The sequence below is a fragment of the Colobus angolensis genome, unplaced genomic scaffold, assembly GCF_000951035.1.
Source record: "Colobus angolensis palliatus isolate OR3802 unplaced genomic scaffold, Cang.pa_1.0 Scaffold62, whole genome shotgun sequence".
Classification (NCBI taxonomy): Eukaryota; Metazoa; Chordata; class Mammalia; order Primates; family Cercopithecidae; genus Colobus; species Colobus angolensis.
The window spans coordinates 1,620,116-1,625,919 of NW_012119821.1; the positions used below are offsets into that span (position 1 = coordinate 1,620,116).

At 38.9% G+C, this 5,804-nt stretch overlaps 1 protein-coding gene across 3 annotated transcripts in view; it reads left to right on the top strand.

The window, feature by feature from the left end:
• Positions 1 to 5,804, top strand: part of KCNN2 (potassium channel, calcium activated intermediate/small conductance subfamily N alpha, member 2) — a 139,552-nt gene that overhangs the window by 84,137 nt on the left and 49,611 nt on the right. The window lies entirely within an intron of this gene.

The window sequence follows — 5,804 nt, forward strand, 5'->3', positions numbered from 1 at the left end:
GTATTAAAAGCAAAAACTAGTAGGAATAAAAAAGATCATTACATAATGTAAGCTACAATTAACTGCAAAGTTGTAATAATTCTAAACTTGTTTATATATACTTTATATAGCCTCAAAATATATAAAATAAAATGGCAAACTAGAGTAATTAACACATTTACTATTATAGTGCAAGGTTAATACAACTCAGTATTTAATGAGTCGTGCAGATGAAAAAGATTATAGATGATTTGAATAACACAGTTTTAACAAGCTTGATCTAGCATACATATATTAAACCCTGTAGCCAACAACTAGTGGATACATTCCTTTCCAACACGCATAGACTGTTTCAGTAATTGACCATATGTGATGCCATAAAATACGTCTCAATAGATTTCATAGAATTAGCATCAATGTGTAATTCATGTTCTCAGAGAATAATGCAGAAAAATTAGAAATCAAAACTCCAGAAGTAACTAAACTAAAAACATACTGTTAAGTCTTCCCTCCTCCCTAGCAATAAACACTATTTTCCTAGGAAAAATGTCACGATACTATGAGGGTGGCATCCTTTCAAACTGTATGTAAATGTAGAAATTTTTTTTCAAAACAGGGACTATTCGTACGATAGTATAATTCTGTTTCTGTTTGTTTTTAACTCAGCAAGCTATTACAGATATGCTGCCATGGCATACGTGGATCACTGACACATGTATCTAAAACAAGAGCTTAGTCAACGAGGCACTTGACTTCAGGTCACCTCAATTTGCTCCTAGAGATCTATTATCCCACATCCTGTCCCTCCAGAATTCAAACTGAGAAAGAAACAAGACTGCCACTGAGTAGCCAAAAATGCATGTTTTAAAGCTTATCTACTGTATTCATAGAAAAAATAATTGGTGGACTCAGGGATAGCTTTCTGCCTTTCATTGGATACTATTTTAGTGTAGCTCAGAATCCCATTTCTCAAAGAAATGCAAATTAAAAAGAGAAGCCACTGGAGTGAGGATAACAGAAGTTAGTGACAACCTGGTTAGGAACAGAATAAACAAAACGGTACAAAAGTGACATTATTAGAAACCACAGTCTAGAGTGATTTCACAGGGAGGACACACATCCCTCTCAGTGTCTCTATTACAGCAGAACAAATTATATATATACGTATATATATCATTTCCATATATTGACTGCATATCTACAGAGAGAGAGTCAATATTTGTCAGTATAACAAAAGAATAACTTCTGTTCATTCAAGTTTGGAGGACACGGACATTTGTGGAGTGATTTCAAGGAAAAACAATGCATTTAAAAATGGAGTTGATGCAGAAAGTTACCTGGTTATAGGGTCTGAAATCATAAGGAATTTACCTATGTGGGCTGAACTTTGGCAAGTCCCTTCACCAGGCTGCACCTCAGTTTCCTCGATGATATGACAAACTGCTCCCATGGTTCTGTCCTGGGATACAGTTATCTCCTTCCTGCCCTCATGCAGTAAATCTCTATGCACACCTCCTCTTTGAAGTATGCCTCGCCAGATACTATTGGGGCTTACGAGTGGCAAACCACAGAAGACTCAGACCATAAATCCTGCTCCTGGGGTTTACAGTCGAGGAGGAAAGATGAGAGATGTGCACCCGTAATAGCAGTGCAGGGCCTAGAGGATATGTGCCCGAGAGAGGGATGGAAAACACTGTGGCATTTAAAATAAGTGTCATCAGAACAGGACCTTCTGAATATGAAATGCTTCTGAACGGAGGGAGAGATGTGGGCAAGGGGGAGGAGAGGACACACGGTAGTTCTGTTTAAGAACATAGTGCTCGGGTGAGCATGGTCAGAAGGGTACGTTGGAACGTCATTTAGAGGGACCTCCTGCCAGCACAAGAGATTTTAAAGGTGTTTTTTAACAAAGGAGTGACTAGTTATTTAAATGCTTAAGGCCGAGTGCTGTGACTCACGCCTGTAATCCCAGCACTTTGGGAGGCTGAGGCGGGCAGATCACAAGGTCAGGCGTTCGAGACCACCCTGACCAACATGGTGAAACCCTGTCTCTGCTAAAAGTACAAAAATTAACCGGGCATGATAGCACACGCCTGTAATCCCAGCTACTCAGGAGGCTAAGGCAGGAAAATTGCGAACCCGGGAGGCGAGGCGGAGGTTGCAGTAAGCCGAAATCATGCCACTGCACTCCAGCCTGGCAACAGAGAGAGACTCTGTCTCAAAAAAAAAAAAAAAAAAAAAAGGCTTAAGAACATGGGTTTCATTAATATAGTACTAACAGTTGATTTAAATTTTTCTGCTTCAGTGGAAGACTTGTAGGTTATTTTCAGCATTTGGTCACATATTGTTCATTGTTCTTATGTAGAAAGAACTTTAGAATCATTAGGCACTGCTTCATTGGGATTATATAAGGAATGTCTTGCTTCCGGAGTCTAAATCAGATTGAAGAGTTAAAAAGGAACAAGAACACAAGATTCTCAAGTTATCCATTGCATGAAATATTTAATTTCCTATGAATAAGTGGATTTTACTAAAATTATTTTTCTGCCCTCAGGGGCTCTCAGGAAAGCAGTTTAATGAAGGGTACTGATTTTAGAAGCTCTTAAAACTTTTATAGTAGAAATAATCTGTGAAGGCACATGAAATAGATCCATGGGTGGTAGGTATTGAAATCTATATTCCAGTGCATGAACCTCAGATTTACTAAAAAGAAGCCTGAACATGTGTTTGGAAGAGATCTGGGTTGTCACTCTTCTCTGCTCATAATTAGCCTTGTGATCTTGGACAAGCTTCACATTTCTGGGCCTCAGTATCTTAGGCTGTTACATGAGAAAGTTGAACTGGATGGCTTCTGAGATCCACTTGTCATTCATAAATGTAGATAAATAGACAATGAATATGCAGAGAAAGGACTCAGGGAGAAGAAATGTAGGTTTAAGTACTTTACAGTTTTCTTTCTCTAAACTGAAAGTGATAGAGTGATACTGAGTTTTTTATTGTTGTTTTTTCCCCCAATATGTGCTATTTTTCTATTGTGGGTACATTTTATTTTATTTAATGAGTTATTCTGTTGATTTCCATTAAAATCAGGCAAATATATTACCTCCTAGCCTTATCAACTTATTTATGCAGAGTTCTGTGTTACCTTTTGTCTTGTGGGTATTGTAATCATTAGAACCTTTGGAACTGAGGCATGTTCCTCTTTATCTGTGATTACACATGCGTGGTCATAACTTGGGTTGTTCAGTACAGTAACAGCAGTTTAAAAATTTGTTTTTTGCTTCGGGATGTATGTCTGGGAGGCAGTTTCCAGCATTTTGTCATATAGTCTTCATTGTTCACATGGGGAAAGAACTTTAGAATCATTAAGTGCTGCTACATGGGGATTATATAAGGAATATCTTTCTTCTAGAGTCAAAATTCCAACTGAAGAGTTAAAAAAAAATAAAAGCAAAAACACAAGGATCACAAATTAGCAAATGCTTAAAACACAGAGTATCCTACCTATTGAGGAGCTTGTTCTTTTATCTTGGGGAGAGAGGTTAATAATTTTAAGCTAATTTAATAGGTTTAGAATTAATGAATCAAAATTAATATAAAATCCAGGTTTTCTCTGAATTTGTTAAATTTTGTTAATTTGTTCAAGTTGAGACTTACATGAGCAATCTTCAAATTGCAACAGATGACAATACAAAACTATATAAACCTATAAATAAGCATGAGCATAAATATTCTATGTAACATAATCTGTTGGCTCCAAGATAAAAACAGCTGTATTAATTTTGATTTATTCTGCTTTTATGTTCCTAGTTAAAGCAATTAACTTCCACATTTGAAGTTTCTTTAGTGATTAGGCTCATAGAATTTTGGCTTCTTGTAATTGATTATAAAAAACATTTATTGGGCTCCTACTGGGAGCCAAATATTGAGCTAGTAAATGGGATTTCAGACATAGCCCACCGTGGGATGCTCAGTGAGCACTGGAAAAGACAGACAAATAGCAAAATAAAATTATAGTTCAGGCCGGGCGCGGTGGCTCACACCTGTAATCCTAGTTCAGGCCGGGCGCGGTGGCTCACACCTGTAATCCTAGTTCAGGCCGGGCGCGGTGGCTCACACCTGTAATCCTAGTTCAGGCCGGGCGCGGTGGCTCACACCTGTAATCCCAGCACTTTGGGAGGCTGAGGCAGGCAGATCACTTGAGGTTGGGAGTTTGAGACGAGCCTGTCCAACAGGGTGAAACCCCCTCTCTACTAAAAATACAAAAATTAGCCAGGCATGGTGACACATGCCTGTAATCCCAGCTAGCTGGGAGGCTGAGGCAGGTGAATCACTTGAGCCTGGGAGGCAGAGGTTGCAGTGAGCCGAGATCATGCCACTGCACTCCACCCTGAGCAACAGAATGAGACTCTGTCTCAAAAACAAACAAAAAACAAAACACAAAAATTACAATTTAACACAAGTGCTTTAATGTACATATAGACTTGAGTCTAAGAGAAGTAGGAATATTACTTTTTAGACGGGATGGTTGTTGAAAATGGAGAAGTGAGGTAGACATTTAGAAGCCAAGGGACAAAGGCAGCAGAATTTGGCATGTGGCTGGTGATAAGAAGAAACGTCAGGAAATGTGAGTTGCGACTCAGTTATTAATGACTTGGTGTGTATGCTAAAGCAATTGGACTTTTCATTCTAAGCAGTGGGGAACCATCTTGTTTTAGAAAGATAACTCACATAACAATGAGAAGGATGATAGAGAGAGAGGCTGGAGTCAAGGAAAGAGGTAGACTGGTTAAGATGCCTGTTACAATGGACTAAGCCTTTGTCTTCTCATCACTAGGATAAGGCAGTGGAAATGGGAATTCTCTCACTTACTCATTCACTAAGACTCTCTTTTTTGAGTATCTACCATGGAACAGCCATGGTTCTAACCAGCACTGGGCATATTGCCTTGAGCAAGACACAGACACCAGTCCTCAGGACAAGTAGTGGTAATTCCAGGTGCCATGGACCATACAGCAAGGGATATGTAACCCCTTCTTAGGAGGAGTAGGGGTTAGAATATGAAGAAATGACTGACTTCGGAATGTGAAGGACGAATAATACAGGCCAAAGTGGGGATTAAGATATAAGAAAAAAAAAAAGACAGCATATGAGAATCCTGGAGGGGTAAGAGCAATATATGCCCCGTGAATTGAAATTACTTCAGCTGGAGCTTAGGGTGCAAGTTCAGGACAAGCAAAAATTAAGATTGGAGTGGCAAGCAGAGGCCAGGCCAAAGAAAAAAAAAAAGAATGCTCAATTTGAGAATGTTTTAAAGTGGATGCCCCAGAACATCAGGGTTCCTTGATTTGAGGGACGAGACATAGGTAAAGGTGACTCCAACTTGTCTGATTTGATTTCAGGCACCTTGGTATTTGAAGATACCATCTTAACAGATGAAAGAAATACGGAGCAAGGACAGCTGTGTGCTATATAAATGGCACTGATGAGAGAGCACCATTCGGGTGTCTGGGCACCGCGCTGACCTGAAGCTTCACAAAAACACCTTCTTGTCTCACCACATGAGTCTGGGGATTGGACACAGCTGAAGAAAGCCTGCTGCCCTTCCTAGAACCTCCCCTCACCTAAATACTCTCTGAAAAAGTTTTTCTCCTTGCACCCCACATTGCATCAAGTCTACAGTGTGGGTCTTCATTGTATTATTTTTCTTTTTTTTTTTTTTTTTTTTTTTTTTTTTTTTTTTTTAAAATTTATTTTTATTTTTTTTTTTTTTTTTTTTTTTTTTTTTTTTTGTCTCACCACATGAGTCTGGGGATTGGACACAG